Source organism: Lissotriton helveticus, chromosome 12 (genome assembly GCF_964261635.1).
Source record: "Lissotriton helveticus chromosome 12, aLisHel1.1, whole genome shotgun sequence".
NCBI classification, from domain to species: Eukaryota; Metazoa; Chordata; class Amphibia; order Caudata; family Salamandridae; genus Lissotriton; species Lissotriton helveticus.
In genome coordinates, this window is record NC_136073.1 from 760,196,582 (window position 1) to 760,216,618 (window position 20,037).

At 49.5% G+C, this 20,037-nt stretch overlaps 1 pseudogene across 1 annotated transcript in view; it reads right to left on the minus strand.

The window, feature by feature from the left end:
• LOC144797765 (leucine-rich repeat and immunoglobulin-like domain-containing nogo receptor-interacting protein 1 pseudogene) overlaps positions 1-20,037 on the minus strand; it is a 181,054-nt pseudogene that overhangs the window by 73,722 nt on the left and 87,295 nt on the right. The window lies entirely within an intron of this gene.

Consider the following 20,037-nt stretch of genomic DNA (forward strand, 5'->3'; position numbering starts at 1 on the left):
CAAATGGTTGCCAGCTACATTTAGAATCGAATACGATACATAAGTATGTAACTTTATCCGCCTTACTTAAAATATGACCCTGGGCTAAAAAAGAGGCACTTTTTATGTTCTTTGGTCCATGTGATTTACAAAAATTGGTGCTCAGATCCAAGCTATTGTTATGATCAACAAAAAGGGTTATAAGCTGCTTGAAAGATCTTGCTGTACGCGTAGCTAATACAGCATAGTCTGTATAAAAAAAAAGAGCTGGGACCAATCTGTACCCGGCTCTTGGGACATCTACACCTTTAACTGTAAGGGCCTTCTCAAGCCGATTCACATATATAATTTGAAAAAAACGGGCTAGTATGCAGGCCTGTCTAACGCCCCTACTAAGTGCAAAATTATTTGCACATTCACCATTATCGCCGAAACATACTGAAGACGTTAATCCGGGGTGAAGATCACAAAGAAACTGACCGATCACTAATCCACGCCCAAAGACACCAGCTCAGCCCACAGCTTTTCCCGATTGACCAAATCAAATGCTGAGCTGAGATCCATGAAGGCAAGATGGAGAGAACCTTTATTTGCCTGAACGTATTAATTATAAGGTGTAGGTTAAGATTCTGTTCGACAGTACCCCTCCCTGCGCGAAACCCATACTGAATATCAGACAAGACATTCTGTTCTTCAGTCCACTCGGTCAGTCTATTCAGGATGACCCTGCCTATGATTTTAACTTCAGTATCTATTAACCCCTTCCACGCGGGGCTAATTACCCCGCGGTGTGGGGGGAGAGGGGCCTCGCGTGGCGCCGCGGTACTCATGACGAGTCCAGCTCGTCTTGCTGCACAGTGGATCTGTGCTCATGACGAGCTGGACTCGTCATGACTCCGCCCACTGCAATAGAACCCCCGCACAGGTGGGGAATTAGCAGGGCGTGGGAGTGCCGCGGCCCAAGAGCACAGCTCCACTGTGCCTCATGACGAGCTGAGCTCGTCATAAGCATTGAAGGGGTTAAACAAATGGGTCTAAAGCAGGAAGGGTCTCTCCTGTTTCCCTTCTTGAAAAGCCGAACAATAACAGAGTGTCACCAGGACTCAGTTTGACAAATAGCTGCATTAAAATACAGTGTAAGGAGAGGAGTCCATAGATCTACACAAGCTTTAAACTAATCGCCCGGGATCCCATTTGCTCCAGGAGCCTTGCCCCTTGGTAGAGACTCTATAGCATCTCTAACCTCCTCCCAGTGCAAACCAGACACACCCCCTGATTCTGTTTCATAAACTCCATGTTGCTTTACCTATCATGATATGGAAGTCTGACATTTAGAAATCTGCATAGTCGATCATACTGGTAAAACACACTTCAGTTAGTCTCAGTAAGAATAGACTGTTCAGGCACAGTAACTTTGTCCACTTTTTTCAACAAAAAAAACATTGGTTAGTGGAGGGCTCTTTAAATCATGTGATTCAAAGGCTTTGTGATCGAGCAATGATTCAGAATATTTTTCACACCACCCATGATTTTAGTGTTTAATTCGGGATTTTACAGGGTGGTTTGGGGCATAATTTCCCACTGTTGATGTGTAGCACAGGTCTTTACCATACAGGATGATGATAATGCACCAGGAACAATGACCGCGTCTTTGCCACATAACTACAACTGTCAAACACTACAGTGCACATGTGGCCTCCTCTCACTGTGTCTATCACTGGACCAAAAGGCATCAGCATTATGGGATGGCCTTAATGCCCGACTCAGTTGCCGTCGCTTGACTTGGGTGCTGTCCTCCCTATTCCTGTGCTAGCCCCAGCCAGGAGCATTTTGGTCTCACATTGGTTCCTATTGGATGAGCTCTATCCTTCCATGGTATACTTGAGCGTTCTCTTTCTTTGCTATTCAGCACTCTGTTTGTGCAGGTGTTTCCTTGCTCTCATACTTTTTACTCTTTATTAATATGCTGTTTTTCCCTCCTCCATGATGCTTTCCTTTCTGTTAGCCTTTATTTTTTTATTATTTAATTTACCATTCCAATATGGCGGGCCACCATGGTTGAGTGGAACATTAAAAATGGCTACCATTCGCCACTACACATGCGTTGGTGCCCATCGGCAGTCATCTTCGAAAGGGTTTTTAATAATAGAAAAGAAAAACCCAACTCCAGGATGGACAGCAAATCAGTTGCTTGCATCTTGACACATGCATTCTCATGACACTATCAGCAAGCATTGACAAAGCCAGTAGTCCAGAATTTAAAAGCTGTGACATTGTGTCTTTGCCAATGCTTGTTTACAGAGGCTCTTTAGCAGTGGAAGTCTGTTTAAAGTCCAGATAGACTTCAAGGATCACGCTAGAGAATATCCTGGCAGGGTGGACGCCAATCTGTCCACGTGACCTCTTTAAACTCTTTTATTTGAAATGGGTGTTTTTATATTGGAAAATCCACAGAAAACATCAGAAAAGGTAATGAATACATTGCTATGTTCTTCGACCTGAAAGTCACTTCGTATCCATGGGTGGCATGAAATGTTCAGGTTTATAGATTTAAAATATAAACAGAATATGTGGGCAGTGCGAAAATAACCCCAAACTCTATATCCCCAGGTTTTCAGGGAATCATAGAGCTACTGTTGGGCACGAATGGAGTACAATTTGAAACCAGCACCGAACTGTTTACCATGTGCAAGAATATGAGCAACAAAAATACACCAGGCATAGAATGCCATGTAAAAGCTACACCTAGTAACTCTCGACAAGCACTTTCTCAGAAATTATATACAAATCTACCAAACTTTCCATATACTCCACCTGCCTTTTCCAAGGATGATCTAGAAACTTCAGGTTATTTTTTTCTCCTCCATCTACTGAGCCTATATTTTTCTCCCTTGACTTAAAGCCTAAAAGCAGAGGAGAACCCTGTCATTGCAGCGTTGTGATTGGCAGATGGGAGGGAGGCTGCCTTTCCCGATGGCGATGAGAGCTGCAGCCAGAATTGAAAAACGCAGGATGGCGAGAGTCGGGATACATCCAGAAAAGAAGCTGAGGTGGCGCAGGAAGGTAAGTTTTAGTTTCTTTTTTTTCTAATTAAACTCCTCCCGCATTCCCCCCCCTCCCCGCGACGACCCCATTTACCCCCAGCAGCCTCATGTCAAGAACATGCACAGATATCAAGGGGGTTAATGATGTTTGCAGCCCTCACCCCATTGTCCATAACATGCTTAGATGCACTGGAAGTGCCTCACGTGCCCACGGGTCTGATAAACAGATGGCGACAGCTCCTTAAGTTTCAGTTATACTGAAGGTACTGCATTGTAGAGCACCACTAACCGATGCTTCGCATTTTGCCTAACAAACCTATTCCCTGCATATTTCCACATATCACGTGACCCTTAACTGTGCCTAATGAATGTTTTGGGGATGTTAAAATCTAGATTGCGACTTAAACACTATCGGCGCCATCTTGTCCCTTTCAGGCTCATATGTGCGCGTAAGCAGAAGCCATTTTGAATGCCATGGCCTCTCTGCCCACTGCCGATACCCAGCGCGTCTCTCTCTCGACCTCGCAAACATCCCCCGCGCACTGACAGCCCCCGCTCTCACACGCTCGGGCCATAAACCACCTCCTTCAGCGCGACCCTGCCTCGGAACCACATCCCGTACCCGGCTAGCACCTCCCTCCGTCCCTTTGATGCACACATCCTTTGATGAACCCCCGTCCTCTGTGCCCGATTGTCCGGCCCGATCCCAGGCCGTCACCTAGCCCTGCGGGTGCAGTTTATTGCCCATACAGTAGACAGCTGTCCCTCTTCAAAGGATCTAAGACTAATCGAAACCCCCCACCCCATGAGATCCGATCAGTCGCACACATTCCGGGAATCGGCGGAATATCCAGCTGCGCGACAGTCATCACCTGCTGAGATCGGGGTGGGGACTTCTACTGTAAATGTGTGTGGGAACGGGCTTGAAACAGGGATTTCAAGGATGTCTTTCCGTACTTCAAAGCATTGACAGGAATGTGTTTCATGCAATAAAGTCATAAACTTGTGTATAAGAGGCCAGGCCTCAGAGATGCGGTTAGAGCACCTCGAGAAGATACCCTGTTGTCTGATTTGACGTGTTCTGCTCCGTCGGAATAAACCTCTGTTTCCTGCCTTCCAGTCTCCAGTGCCTGCCTCTTGGTTTGATAATTTCGAGTGGTATGAGAGGCGACTAACGCCGGGCAATACTTAAATATTATCGATTGAAATCTGCCCCACCTTTTACAATTGGCGTCCCAAACGTGGGGCCCATCAGCGACACGTGGATCCAGTGGGAGAGGTCCTGACGACAGAGTGAACGACTGCAACGATCGGGAAGTGCACCTGCCCGATAGACCCTCGTCTGGCAGCCGATCATCCGAACTTCACCGGTTCCGAACAGACCTCTCTCGAGTGATCTACGGTCCTGACTGGGAACCATCAGGAGTGCCGCGCCGATTACGGAGAATAGAGGACGATCGGGCGCTGGAAGCGGAAGACGAGAAACTGTCCTTGCGGTCCGGGTAAGGTCGTGTAAACACGACAAATTGCGAAACGATTGTCTGACTGTCTGAAAATACTAGTATTGCTCACTGATTGTTTTTGAGATATTCTCTGCCTGCAAACGGGGAAGAATAGAAATATTCTCTCTTCCTTTGCAGATAGTGAAGGGTAGGTAACGCGGACCTTTGTCCCCCGCTGTAATCTGTCGTGCCTATTTTTCTCCCCACTGACTGATTGATTGTTCGAACATTGGTTGTTCGAAGCTGGTTCTTTTTGAGGTATTCTCTGTTTGCAAATAACGTAGAATAGAAATATTCTGTCTAGTCTTTGCAAGTAGTGAAAAGATAGGTAGTGCGGACCTTTGTCCCCCTCTGTAATCTGTCATGCCTATCTTCTCCCCACTGATTAGTAGTTGGTTCAACCCGGACCGCTTATTAGAGATGAACCATCCAGCTCCACTGGAAGGCACCCCTAATAAGGACATGTTCACTAAATACGGACTAGTCGCCATAGCTTATAGTAAACTATGGCATAAATATACAAGGAAGGATCAGGAAAGTCAGTGGCCACTGATAGGATCCTTTGATGATGATAAAGTAAACGTGCTGGAAACAGCCCTTCGTAACAATAAGGCAACGCCCACTATGCTCGACAGCCTCGGCATGTGGCGCAAAGAAGCAGAACAACGGAAAAAGAGAAACGAAGTCAGATTAGAGAAAGAGCTACGAAAAGCAGCTCACCTAGCTGCTAGAAAGTTAGAGGAAGAGATAAAGGAGAGGGAGAAAACCAAACAGAAGCAAGAGTCCGAAACATCGGGCCAGTGTCCCGTTAGAACACCCTCTACGCTCTACCCTGAGATACCCTCGAAACAACGAGCGAACGATGATTTATTATTAGGTCCCCCAATCATCTACATGCCTCCCCCATACGCCCCTTCCCAAACCTTAGTACAACACCCGCAGCCCCCAAGTACGGGTGAGAATAGTGCCAAGACCTCGATCCTCACGGCCTCCGCGCCGGACGAACCCCTTGTACTCAACGCAGCACAAACAGTAACACTAGATGACCCTGAAACTAGAAGGAAAGATTCCACTAGAGTGAACCGATTGAGCAAAGATGAACGAGTAGGGATCGATAAGATAGTGAAGACACTGGTGGAACAAAAAGAGAGTGAGGAATACGTAACAGATATGTACAATTCGTATGCCAATAGCCACAGACGACACTTTGTTGTGCGATTTTGTTATCACACCCTCAATGCCTATGAGGATCGATACCAAGATAAAAGTCCTGGGAGGTTAACGACTCTCTATAGGAAAGTTGACATTGGGGATGAAGGCGAGTGTGATGTGACGAACCTCTTCACGCGTACGCTTGAAGTCTTCCGCCACCTCACTCAACAGAGACCAGAAACTAGCGCTGCGACTCCTGTAGCGACCGAACCCCAAACAGAAAAAGCTAATACAATGATGCCTATAAAGGAGGCCGCTCCCTACTGGGTTCCCCCAAGAGGACAGGGAACACATGATGACATTAACCACCAAGATGCAAGAGGGAGAGTTGTTTATAACTGGGTCTTCCAACCATGGGATCGGTAAGACATTTTGACTTTCCGAAAATCCTTGCCTGATTTACGAAAGAACCCCACCGCCTTTTATACTGAATTAGGCACAGCCTTGGGTTCGACGATTATGACCCTAGCGGACATCGATTTGTTTTTCGGGCTATGTCTGCCAGCTGATGTGTGGAAGCAAATCCGGAAAGTCGACCACCTTGAGCTGTTCGGACATACCTGGTCACAACTCGATGGCATAGATAGACAACGAGAGCCTGGGCAGAAACCTTTAAAATCCATTCTAGACCTCCCAGACAAGATCGTCCAGAAATTGAAAACCCTGATCCCAGAAAAGAAAGTGGATTGGTCGATAGTAACGGCCTGCCGCCAGAAACCCCAGGAAGACGTATCAGAATACTTCTCCCGGTTTGAGACGGTGTTCTCCGATTACAGTGGCCAGGACATGACCACTGCAACCGGACATCATCTGTTTGTCCAGAATTATGTCAAAGGTCTGTCGCAGGAAGTCTCACAGAAACTACAGACTAGCGAGAGTAGTTGGGCAGCCTCCAAACCCGCGGCTATCCTTCAGATGGCCCAGTACTACGAGCATCAAAAGAATGAGAACGATAGGGTGACTGAGAAAAAGAAAAAGGACCTGAAGGAAAGGGTGATGATTGCTCAGTTGCAAGGGGTGACTAGTGGAAGAGAACAGTACAAAGGAAGCTACCAATCGAATGCTCCTAGAAATCCACCCCCTAGAGACCGTACACCCGCACCCTACACTCCACGAACAGACATCGACGAGAACCAGTGTGCGTTTTGCAAAGGATTTGGTCATTGGAAATCCCAGTGTCCGGTTCGGCTAGAAGCAATCAAAAATAGGGACACGAGAGACGTAGCAAGTGAGCCAAGAAATAGAGGACAGGGACGAGGGAACACAAACGACACCCACAACGACAGATCAGGCAGACCGAATACATTTGACCGTCCCCGACAGAACCAGTACCAACAGTCTGACTACGACAATGCCCGCGACTTCGCATAGGACCGCCAAGGGCAAGGGAGGGATCCAGTCGAGCTCCATGTTGACCAGCAAGGTCCTTATGTCACCGCTAAGGTCCTGGGTACGAAGTCTCCATTTTTGGTAGACACTGGCGCAACACGCAGCGCGTTATCTAAACGACTGATTCCGAGGGCACCCTTGTCTGGCTCACATGTAACATCGATAGGTTTTGATGGAACGCCCTCCACTAACCCCTTGTCCGCAATGATCCCCTTTGACTTGGAAAATAACACCATTGACACCACGTTTTTACTTTCATCCAACACCCCCGATGCCATTATGGGACTTGACTTATTGAAACATTTCCGAGCTACTATTAGGTGTTCACAAGATGGGGTTCGAGTCATTCTGTACGACAACCCGACTATGCTCAGATCCTGTCCCACTCCACGCATGTTTTCCATCACCGACGCTGACTTGTCCCTACTCGACACTCTACCTCTGTACCTATGGGCAAAGACTGACTCGGACGTAGGACGCATGATGATTGACCCTGTACACATAACTGTTCGACAGGACGCAGTGCTCCCGAAACTCCCACAATATCGGATATCGCCCGAGGGCGAGAAGGCATTGGTAAAGATCATCCAGTCCCTGATAGATGCAGGAGTGGTAGAGGAAGTAGTTAGCAATGTTTGCAACAACCCTATCCTACCCATTGTAAAGAAGCAGGGTGAGGGAGATGAAAAGGCGTACCGCTTCATCATCGACCTGCGAGAGGTCAACAAAGTAGTTGTACCTCAGTACCCCGTAGTCTCAGACATCACCACCATTCTGACTCTGATTCCTTCCACTGCTACCACCTTCACGGTGATCGACCTCAAGAACGCCTTCTTCTCCATCCCTATCCACCCAGACAGCCGCTACCTTTTCGGCTTCACCTTAAAATCCCGCTCATATAGATTTTGTAGAGCACCCCAAGGCTACACTGAAAGTCCCAGCATCTACAGCCAGGCCCTCAAGAGACAGCTGGACGCAGTCCAGTTACCGGATGGAGTGGTGTTGATACAGTACGTCGATGATATCCTTTTGGCGGCTGACACCACTCCACTCGCAGTCACTGCCACCACCCAACTCCTGCACTTCCTCGCGGAGAATGGCCACAAGGTCTCCAAAAAGAAGTTGCAATTCTGTCAACCCCAGGTCACTTACCTAGGCCATCTCTTGTCCAAAGACGGGAGGAAGCTTACGCCCGACCGAATTCAGACCATCCTAGACACCCCTGTCCCTAAGACACAGAAACAAGTCCGCTCCCTAGTAGGCCTCACCTCCTTCTGTCGACAGTGGTTACCAAATTTCAGCCTCATTGTGAAGCCACTACTTTCCCTGCTGGCTAAAGATGTCCCCTTCCCGCTCCCTTGGACCCCCGAGTGCCAATCCTCCTTCAAAGAACTACGAGACACCCTTTGTTCCGCACCAGTCCTAGGAACCCCAGATTACACAAAGCCCTTCTCCCTCTACACTCACGAAAGGGAGGGGTGCGCTTTGTCTGTCCTGACTCAGTCCATTGGCCCCAAGCAACGCCCATGTGCCTACTTCTCTGCCACTCTTGACCCCGTAGCCAGAGCTTTGCCTGCCTGCCTTCGAGCTGTAGCTGCCGCTGCTATCTCTATCCGACAGAGTGAGGGGATCGTACTCTCGAATTCCCTTACGGTGTTAGTGCCCCATGCGGTTGACACCCTCCTAAACCAGACTAAGACGCAGCATCTGACTAGTGCACGACTGACTGGGTACGAACTGACTCTGCTTGCACCCCATATCACTCTGAAAAGATGCACCACTCTGAATCCAGCCACTTTGTTGCCCCTACCTGAGAACGACCCCAATGTGCCCCCGATACATGACTGTGTGACCTTCACGGACGAACAGACCAGGAGTAGAGTTGACCTCCGAGACACCGCTTTTCCAGATCCTGACGGAGAGCTATGGGTAGATGGCTCTTGTATCAAACTCCCCGATGGCACTACCTCAGCCGCTTATGCGGTTACCACAGCCCGAACTGTAGTTGAGACAGCCCGCATCACACAACGATCCGCACAGGCAGCGGAACCGATTGCCCTCACACAAGCATGTATCCTAGCAGCCGGGACGACAACGAATATTTACACAGACAGCCAGTATGCCTTCGGGGTGGTTCATCATTTTGGGCTCTTGTGGAAGGAGAGGGGATTCCTGACCTCACACGGCACACCCATCCTACACGGAGATCTAGTCTCCGCTCTGACTGAAGCAGTCCTCCTCCCCAAACAACTTGCTGTAATCAAATGCCAGGCACACAAGAAGGTTACGGACATCATTGGGCAGGGGAATGCACTGGCCGACATCACTGCCCGGAGCACAGCTGAGAATAGGACAACGACACGCATGTATGTGACCAGGTCACAAACAGAAAAATGGAAGGACGCTAGGGAAACTATTAGGGACATCCAGATGGCGAGCTCACCCCACGAGCTGACTGAATGGGCACGGGTGGGACTGAAAGACGATGAAGGCTGCTGGCGGACAAAAGACACAAACAAATAGTTGCTACCCAACTCATACTTGATCCCCATACTGACCATGGCACACTCCCCTGCACACATAGGATCTGCCCCTATGGCCGAACTTGTCTCCAAGGTTTGGCACAATGACAAGATCACAGACTCAGCCAAACGCCTAGTCCAACAATGGCTGATATGCCTGCAACACAACCCTCGGAAAGGAACTGTCGTACCCCGGGGAGGGTTTGGGGTCCCCAATCATCCATTTGAAGTCCTGCAGATGAACTACATCCAACTAGAGAGATGCCAAGGCCTAAAGTATGTACTTGTTGTCGTGTGCGCATTTAGCAAGTGGGTGGAAGCCTATCCAACTCGCGACAACACTGCCATTGCTACTGCAAAGGTCTTACTGAAAGAATTCTTCCCTCGCTACGGCCTTTGTCGAATTTTGTGGAGCGACAATGGCCCCCACTTCGTAGCCGAAGTTATCCAACTCATCTTGAAAGGGTTGGGTGTAAAGCAAAAGTTCCACGCAGTCTTCCACCCCCAATCTGCTGGGCTGGTTGAGCGACATAATGCCACACCGAAGCTCAAACTAGAAAAGATAGTGGCCACCACAGGACTGAAATGGCCAGACGCTCTCCCATTGGCATTGCTGTCAATGCGTTCCACCCCCACCAAACACCACTTGACCCCTTACGAGGTCGTTTTTGGCCGGCCCATGAGCATCTGGTCTGCACCAAAATGGACATCCATTCATGACGTCCCGGACGTCCTTATGTCTGACTATTTGTACAATTTGACCAAAACACTGTCTATTATCCATCAACAGGTGCTGCAGGCCATCCCCGACCCTTCCAGGGGCCTCGGACACGACGACATCCAACCCGGTGATTTCGTGTTGGTCCGAAATTTCCAGCGTGCAAAGAGTCTGGAACCTCGGTGAACGGGCCCCTGGCAAGTCTTGATCACCACCCGAACAGCTCTTCGAGTGGAAGGGAAACGGAATTGGCTGCACGCACACCACTGTACGAAAATCTCCTCAACACTGACGACGACCGAAGACGTGGCCACCCAAGAAGAGCTCCTGAACAAAGACCGACCATCCCTGAGCTGTTACCCTGATACAGAGACACTTGAATTGGCAGAATTTCCCGATCCCACTGTGCCATCCAGAGAAGGGTATAACCTGCGACGAAAGGAGGGAGCTTCGGCTAAGCAGACCACTGACTAAGTTACAATTCTCCGAGCGGTGGCCTAACACTACTAAGGCTGCCAGGAGAGAAGCCAAACGAAGTTTGTGGTTCTGCCCGCTACCGAGCCCCTTGAAAATGATGGAAGTGCCCGATACGAAGATGATGGAAGCAACTGGATATCCGAAGACCCACTACAGAAACCCAAAGACTGACAGATTTCACAGCTCAAAGACTGTTGCACTCTTTATCGCCCTTCTCTTTTGCCTCCTCCTCGTGACCACCCTCTGGATCATGGAAGAAAGTGCACCAGCTCGTGAGGTATTTCTAACCACTGCACAGCCTACCACCATGAAAGAACACCATCTGATCTCTCTTTCACCTCAACTCCGAGAGAGACGTAAGGAGTTTTGGAACAACTCCTTCTTGCAGTTGCTACATCAACACAACCTTGCCACCAATGCCACAAATTGCTGGATCTGTGGGCTGTTACCACATGCCACTGGACATTCCATCCCCTTCATCCCTTCACCTTTCTCTGTCCATGGTTCCTGTCTTGCTTGGCTGATCCTCTTGCAAGAGAGTTACAGGGATAATGCCACCTCTGGAAAAACCATGTTGCACTTTTATCATGGAGTCTGGCTGAACAAAACAGGAAGAACTGCTGCTCCCTTCTGCCCGCTGACAACCAATGCCTCAATTCACATGGACATTCCGGCCGAAGAACGGATTGAAATGCAGGTGTTCAACAACCCAGCCAGACCCACCTTCTCTTACCTCCAAAAACGAGCAGCTGCCACCCTGACTGTAGCCCTGTCTGTCGTCAACATCTCGGGCCTTGTATGCATCGAAGGTCTTGGGACACAGTTGGTGGGCCACAGCACTTGCCGTATCACCAGAACTTTGGACTCAACTGATCCACCCTCTTTCGTCACCTCTCCGAACATGTACTTTGTCTGTGGTACAAAAGCCTATACTTGGCTCCCAAAGGGTTGGAGCGGTACCTGCTACATTGCCTTCGTCCTTCCGCCCACCTATGTGGCTCCAGCAAACCATCACCGACAAAAGCGAGCGAGAGACATTGAACAAGCCGACTCCACCGGAGCACAATTCCTGGATGCAATAAAAGGACTTGTTCCACTCTGGGGTCCGATGGCGAATAGCCGTGCCATCCGACATTTGACCCAGGCAGTCGAAACGACAATGAACATTACAGCTGGCATCCTCACAAACAATACGGCCGAGCTTCAGGCGGTCCGCCTGGTGGCCCTTCAGAACCGCCTTGTTCCGGACGTGGTTCTAGCGGATCGTGGAGGATTCAATGCTTGCCACCCCTGTGCTCACTTTGTGCCAACTGCATCTGCCCTAAGACTCTGGACTTTGAAACTGAACGCATGAAAGCATTGTACGATGTAGAGATCCGTAACATAATGGGGATAGACATAGACTGACAAGCTGGCTAGATATGTTGAAAAGGGAGGACTGTTAAAATCTAGATTGCGACTTAAACACTATCGGCGCCATCTTGTCCCTTTCAGGCTCATATGTGCGCGTAAGCAGCAGCCATTTTGAATGCAATGGCCTCTCTGCCCACTGCCGATACCCAGCGCGTCTCTCTCTCGACCTCGCAAACATCCCCCGCGCATTGACAGCCCACGCTCTCACACGCTCGGGCCATAAACCACCTCCTTCAGCGCGACCCTGCCTCGGAACCACATCCCGTACCCGGCTAGCACCTCCCTCCGTCCCTTTGATGCACACATCCTTTGATGAACCCCCGTCCTCTGTGCCCGATTGTCCGGCCCGATCCCAGGCCGTCACCTAGCCCTGCGGATGCAGTTTATTGCCCATACAGTAGACAGCTGTCCCTCTTTAAAGGATCTAAGACTAATCGAAACCCCCCACCCCATGAGATCCGATCAGCCGCACACATTCCGGGAATCGGCGGAATATCCAGCTGCGCGACAGTCATCACCTGCTGAGATCGGGGTGGGGACTTCTACTGTAAATGTGTGTGGGAACGGGCTTGAAACAGGGATTTCAAGGATGTCTTTCCGTACTTCAAAGCATTGACAGGAATGTGTTTCATGCAATAAAGTCATAAACTTGTGTATAAGAGGCCAGGCCTCAGAGATGCGGTTAGAGCACCTCGAGAAGATACCCTGTTGTCTGATTTGACGTGTTCTGCTCCGTCGGAATAAACCTCTGTTTCCTGCCTTCCAGTCTCCAGCGCCTGCCTCTTGGTTTGATAATTTCGAGTGGTATGAGAGGCGACTAACGCCGGGCAATACATAAATATTATCGATTGAAATCTGCCCCACCTTTTACAGGGATGCTTCTCATGGAATGAAATACGTGCCCTCCCAAATAAAAAAAGGTGCAGTTGTGCACTCAAGTAGGTCAATCAAGGAGGCAGGAGCTAGAACTTTTTTATATCCTCGACCCCAGGTCTAATTGATGTTAAATATTTTTGTATTAAAATTGCACTCTTTTTACACATTTTCACTGAGAGAACCACCCCTAAAATACTCTTTTGTTGGTCGGGCTCGCTTGCTTTGCTTGGTTGTGATGTCTTCCCAACTTTGACACCCCACTGCTTTCAAAAGTCACCAGCCACCACTGCCGTACTGCCAGGCCAGGTCCTCACTGGACTGGAAACAAGTATTCAAGAGCCAGTTTCAGGCTTTCAGCCCTCATCAGCCAGGATAGTTTGACTCCAGTGGCGTGGAGAGCATGGGACCTAGGTCTGGGCATACCCGTCCCACTCGAGGTGACAAATGCAAAAAGAACACTTGATGAACAGAAGGCAGAGCAATGTCATACATTCACCCCAGTACAGAGATCTGGGCCTAAATCCAACGTTTTTTTGCTCATCATGCAATTCCAGTTTGGACCCAGCCATATGCAAATCAGTCTTTTTTTTTTTTTTTTAAACCTTTATTAGCATCAAAAGGATATACAATTCTAGGCCTACAACCAAATCGGCCGGCATCAATATGTAAAGCGGTCAAAGGTTCCAAGGCAAACAGTACAGATTCAATCAGCAAAAAGCCGAGGCAGAACAATCATAAAAAGGGGGAGAAGACACCTAGGAACCAGACGGCCAAGAAACAGGAGCAAAAAAGGTTAAATTTATAATATGGGGAGAAGGAATACGACAGGCTCACTTTCAACATAGAGGCGTCCGAAGTCCCAAAACCATCCACAGCGACAATAAGGGGGGGCACGGGGCTGCAATACAGGAGAGGCAACACAATACACACCGGGATACAGGGACATTTTGGACATAATCGACACGTGTTCAGTATCATCTTGACATGCCCACCACCCAAACCACAGCCAAGCCAGGACAGAGGGATCGGACAAACATTACATCAAAACTAACCCGTCATAGTGACTTCTGGGAAAAAAAGGGTGGGGGGGCCAGGAAAGGGGGGAAAGAGGGGGAAAAGAGGGGTAGGGTGGAAGGACTAAACGAAAAAATGATAAAAGGAAACGAAACACAAAAACAAAGGAAAGAAGACCACGCCGAAACAGGCGTCCCGTGGCGAGAGTACAGGAGAAAACAGGAGCATTCGTAACAAGGAGGGTACAGCAATCGAGATGAAAAATAACCCACCCAGAGGAGGAGGATCGACGACGCCACATACCCACCCCGAACGTACCACGGGACGCGAGGACAGACGCGGCCCTACTATAAAGATACACAAAAGGGCCATAGAACCATAAAACAAACAACAAAAAGATCCCAACCCACCCATCCCACCCTGCACCCCTGTAGAAGGCTATGGCCTACCCTTCAGACAGCGTGCCTGTCGCCCTAAACCAGAACCCGAAATATAGCGAGAAAGAAAGAGAGAAGAATGAGACAAAAAGAAACATAAACATAAATAAGGAAAACAGGAGGGAGGAGCATGAAAACAGATATCAATACGGTCGGCCGCAGCCCTCCGCCCAACCCAACAATCGTAGCAAAAAACAGACCAGGACGACACCATTTCAAGCTCCATAAAACTTACAGAGGAGAGGACCGCCCACCGCGCTATGGGTACAAACAATCGCGCCACTAAGTCATACAGCAAGAATCCCCAGGAGTCGCGCATATCACCCCCATCCCTTACGAACCACAAAGTCCACCCACCACATGACAATGTGAAATGAGCTACTCAATACAAGACCAGCACACAATCGAAAAAAGTTTATACCGCCACGTAGACAAGGGGGATCAATCGGTCCGCAAGTGAGCAAAAGTCCGAGTAGAAAATTTATAAGCGTCAGCAATCGCAGCACGGGAGATGAAGAGCAGGAGAGTAGCTTCGCCGTTTGGGAAAGCGAGGGGTTCTCCGCAATAGACAAATGCGAAGCCATCGGTGCAGGCGCAGGCGGCAGTCCACCAATATTACCGGGGATCCCAGCCGAACAGGGCCGCGGCACAATGTCCAAGTCCCTGGGGTCAGAACCTTGAAAAGCAGGGAGCTCCAAAGTCCCCGGTACACCAAATGATCGTCGATCAGCGGCGGTAGCACTTGCAGCAGTCGAGGGGGGCGAGGCAATGGAGTCTCTGAAACACGAGGGCGGCAAGAAGAAACGGTTGCTCAAAATGGCGGCAGATCGTGGCGGGCTCACGGGGACATCTGGGGCAATGAATGCGCGCAGGGATCGCAGAGCTTCCAGGATATCTCTGAGGGTAAGCTCACGCTCACCGGACCAGACCCCCGCGCAATCAGGCAACCCAAGCCCGCCGCCACGAGACGATACAAGTTCCAGATGGTCGGCCGCCATTTCGCGAAGTCAGCCCAGTCGCCACCCTCCGCGACTCTCAAAAGCAATTCCAAAATGTAGGACTTTACAGAACTCCGGGGGGCTCCCAGCAATGGCAGCCTTGGTGCAGAAAGTATGTCTGCCAAATGCGGGTCTCCGCCTACACCAGCACCGGCGCCACAAACAAGCAGAGTCCGGGCACAGAGGTCCAGGGCCGCCGGACACAGCAGCGGCGGGGGGGACCCCTTCACAGAGTCAGTCCCCGGTGCATCTCACCCACATCAGCCTCGCGGCCACCAGGGCAGGCCCGGTTCAGGATCGCCGGGATGTTCGCACAACGGCTCTCATCATTGGTTCACTCTCTCGACCGGGGCCGAGAGTCGTCGGATCCCACAGGCTAGGTCCCGGTCTGGGCTCCACGGAGGCCCCGATCTTGCGGAGGGCACAACTTCGGAACCGCTGCACGTCAGAACCTCCGGGCCAGACGGTGAGTACAAGTGAGGTGTTCCGTCTCCAATTCTACGATAATGTGTCGTCTCCGGACAGGATATGATACAGGATATACGATCCGGCCGGAGGGCTGCGGGAGCCGAGCTAAAAGGCGACCATCACGCTCGCGAGCTTGGCTCCTCCCCCTGCAAATCAGTCTTGACCCTGCGCCCAATGGGAACAGTCCAGCCTGAACTACCAGGCCAGGTCCTCCCTGGACTGGAAACTAGCATAGCATAGTTTTCCCTCCTACCTTATTCTATCATCTGGTCAATAGTTGTGCAATAATGCCCATTTGCTGAAGAATATGGAGTCTACAGAACCTAATACTACTTTGTTCTTCCTTCCGTCCTTCCAAGACAGATCTCCAAATGTTCATCTTTACTTGGACACCAGTAAAGTGGAAAGCTTTTCTTCTCTGTCCTGTTAGTTTGAATGGTGTCAAAAATATGGAGTTTATTATCTGAAAGCATGGTGATCAAGCCCACATTTGTTACCAGTGCCAGTCAAACACTTAGTCCATTCTCCTAGGCCATATGCCCGTGCAGGTAAGTGTTTTTTTTGTTTGTTTATGTTTTCTTTTTTGGTCCCCCTCTCCACCCCACCCCACCACCTGGGTCCGGTAGCAGCCAATACTGTGAGAAACTGTCTTTTGCTAGTGTCCAAGAAGGGGCTGATACCAAATGAGACCACAGTACAGTAAAGAAGTTGTTTCACCTTGGTAAGGGGGGCTTTGTACCAGACATTGTAACATGATTAGCAAACCCTACAGATCCTGTGAATTCTGTCATCCGTGTAGAGCCAGAATCTCCATACATTTAATCTCTGTACCTATCCACTTGCAAATGCTTCAGAGGGCCAGCCTAGACAAGGCTTACCGTCATGTGGTATTAGACCACCGTTTCAATCCAGACATGGTCTGAATGGTAGTCCGGAAGGTTGCTCAGAACACCAATAAGCAGAAGCAGACATGTAGCATATTAGGATTATCACGTGCTGAGGCAAATGGGATAAAATATCCCCTCCCACCATTGAGGGCATATTGCAAGTCCTGAGGAGTTCTATGATTGTATAGAGGAACAAGACAAAAGACCAAATGTACGGCATAGGGTATTTGTTACTTCTAATACATGGTCACAATACCACCACTCCCATAAATCTCTAAAATATTTAGTATATTGCCCCTTCTTGTCTATTGCAGACAAGAGGAATAAAATACAAATTAAAGAGAAACTTTTCCCAAAAGTAGCTAAAGTTTTTTGCAAAGTTATTAGAATTGTATTTATGTAGCGCTTACTAACCCTGATAAGGCATTGAAGCACTTTACACCAGGATTACACTGCCTAGAACTCAAGGTTAATCTAGTGGTTATTGGATATTATTGCTGCTTATTGGGATTAGTCTTGTGCACTCAAGGAGACATTTCTATGCATATACTCCACTGTCTTTGAGGTGGATTACACTAGTAAGAGTTAGGTGTGATCAGTGGGGGTGGTTTGTACGTTCATGCAGATGGTTGGTGGGATTAGTAGATGAGCTAAACGTATTGCTAGTTTGCATGGTCTGACTTTCAAGATGCCTAAAATGGCCGCCGAGTAGGCGCTCTTCCCGGGAGCTCATGGGATTACCAAATCGGTAAATATCCCCTTGTTTACCCGTCCATCCACCTCCAATCTACTTACATCTAACTCCCTTTTGCATCAGACTTGGTATTGCAACATGGCTTACTTTCAGGGTCGAACAACAGGGACCCGACGTTCCTCTCACCTTGCCCACCTCGCCACTCTTCCCCAGGATCAAGCTTTCCAAACCGGAGGTGTTGCGACTCCTCCAACCACTGTCGCACTGTCTTGAGGCTGTTCCACTGCTGGACTTGCCACTCCATTGCTGGACTAATTTCCTCTGGATGGGGCGTGCTTCTGCTCATCGCCTTTTTTTAGTCGGCGCTGACGCTGAGGAGGCCCAAAGTGGTGTTTTTGCCTTGGTCCCCCACTACTAGGAATGCTTGCTCCTGCTGGCTCGCCCAGTGAGGAGACCTTCGGTTTGAGCCGCCATCGTAGCTCGGGGGCTGGATCTATGCCCCTCCACCGCTCAACCCTCTACAACGTCCTCCGGCGACCCCGCTGTTGCGCGATCGACGAGCATCCCGAATTTTACCTGCTCTACCGCTGGAGAGCCTTGACCAGTTCTGCGCCCTGCCACCGTGCTGCCCCCGGTCTCACAGGTCCGCTAGCCGCCTTTTCTGCTCGATCATCGAGTCCTCCGGAGTGTTGCTCCACAAGATGGCGATGACCCTCATGAACTCTCTCCACAAGATGGCGATCGAATGGGTCCCCCAGTGAGGCTGTGGTGAGTGATTTCTCTCTCCACCGTCTGTCGTCTGTCCTGCTGGGTCGCCTGATCGGTGATCCTCCTTTGAAGTGCCACCCCAGATGGGGTCCAATCTGACCCCCCTGTGAGGACACATTCTATTGTATGTTTTGGACATGGTGGGGCCTTTCCTGAGTTCCCCCCAGGATGATGATGGACAGTTTTCCTAGTGAGGCCACAGCTATGCGCTGTTTTGGACATGTCTGAGGCCTTTCTCGTTTCCCACTGGAGCGGCCCCACGAGATCTAGGGCCAGAGCTGCTCCGTGACACCGCACAGACTTTATCCTTGCTGGCCAAGGTGAGTGGTTTCTGCATCGCCACTCCTGATCCCCTGTGAGGCCACAGTCAAGCGATGCTTTGACCGTGTTGGTGGCCTTTCATGTTTTCCACCCATCAGCTGCCGCGGCCCGATCCCGGGATCCTGGGACTGCTCCTTACTCTGCCGACGATCCTATTGTTGAGTTCACCACTCAATGGCACTGCCCGGAGGTAGGGCTGCTGTCTCCTGCTTGTCGGGCCAAGTGGGGCCCCCTCTGTTTGATCGTCTTTTTCCCTGACTGGTCCCAGGCTGAGACATGGACTGATGACTTGCCTGGAGACCTGCCCTAGTAGGAAAACTCTGGGGCTCAATAAAAATGACTATCTTGAGGTGCCCTGCTCTGGTAGCCAGAAGCACACAGGGCAATCCCAAAGCGCAAATCACTGGCAGCTGTAGTATGATCACATGGTTTGAATTTTTACATGAACTCCTAAGCGCAAATTGAATTGCTAAATGAAGGACAAAAAGAAAGCCTCATCTCAACAAAATAATCCACAAATTTAACAATACAAACATGAATCCATGTAGGTATGAGACCGAGCAACATGGCCGATACCCGGTGGAGCTGCCCAGAAAGCTATAGAGGAGATCGGCTCTGGTTCACCCCCTCAGCCATCACCTACCCAGCCGGACATTGGACACATTTCTCATTGTCTCCCCACTGTTATCTCCTTTCTCCCCCGCCTTCTGACGAATTACAGATGATCACCCAACATCGGAGCTAAATTCAGCCCTGAACCTGTGCACATGGATCTGCGTTTTCCTGCCCTCCTCCCTCCTTTGGCTGCCTTCCATTCCGATTGCTCCCCTCTCGCTGGTCGGCATGACCCGAACTGCGTTCCTTATTCCCTTTTCTTACCCCCATTACCTTCTTTGCCCCAAATGACATGTGTCTCTGTTCTGCTATGCTCTTTTTATTCATGGGACCATGGAACATTGTTTCCATATATGTTGATGTTATTCCATGCTCTTGTAACAATCGTTTTACTGTGTTACACTGTTCCTACTTTTCCTATGTTTTAATGTGCTCCTGTAACTGATGTAATTTTGTAACTTGTTATCTCACTGATGCTCATGTAAAGAGCTCTGATGCCTTCGGGTCTAGCCAGCGCTATATAAAACTCTTCAAATAAAATAAATAAATAAAGAAGAAGAGGTTGTCATTGTTGAGTTCAAGTGTGGTCAATTTTTTAGAAATACAATAATAGATAATAAAACAGTTAGAGTAGGCGGTATTGAGCGAGGACGGACACAGTGGATGGGAATGTAAGGAGATTCATTCAAAGCAATAAAGGAGA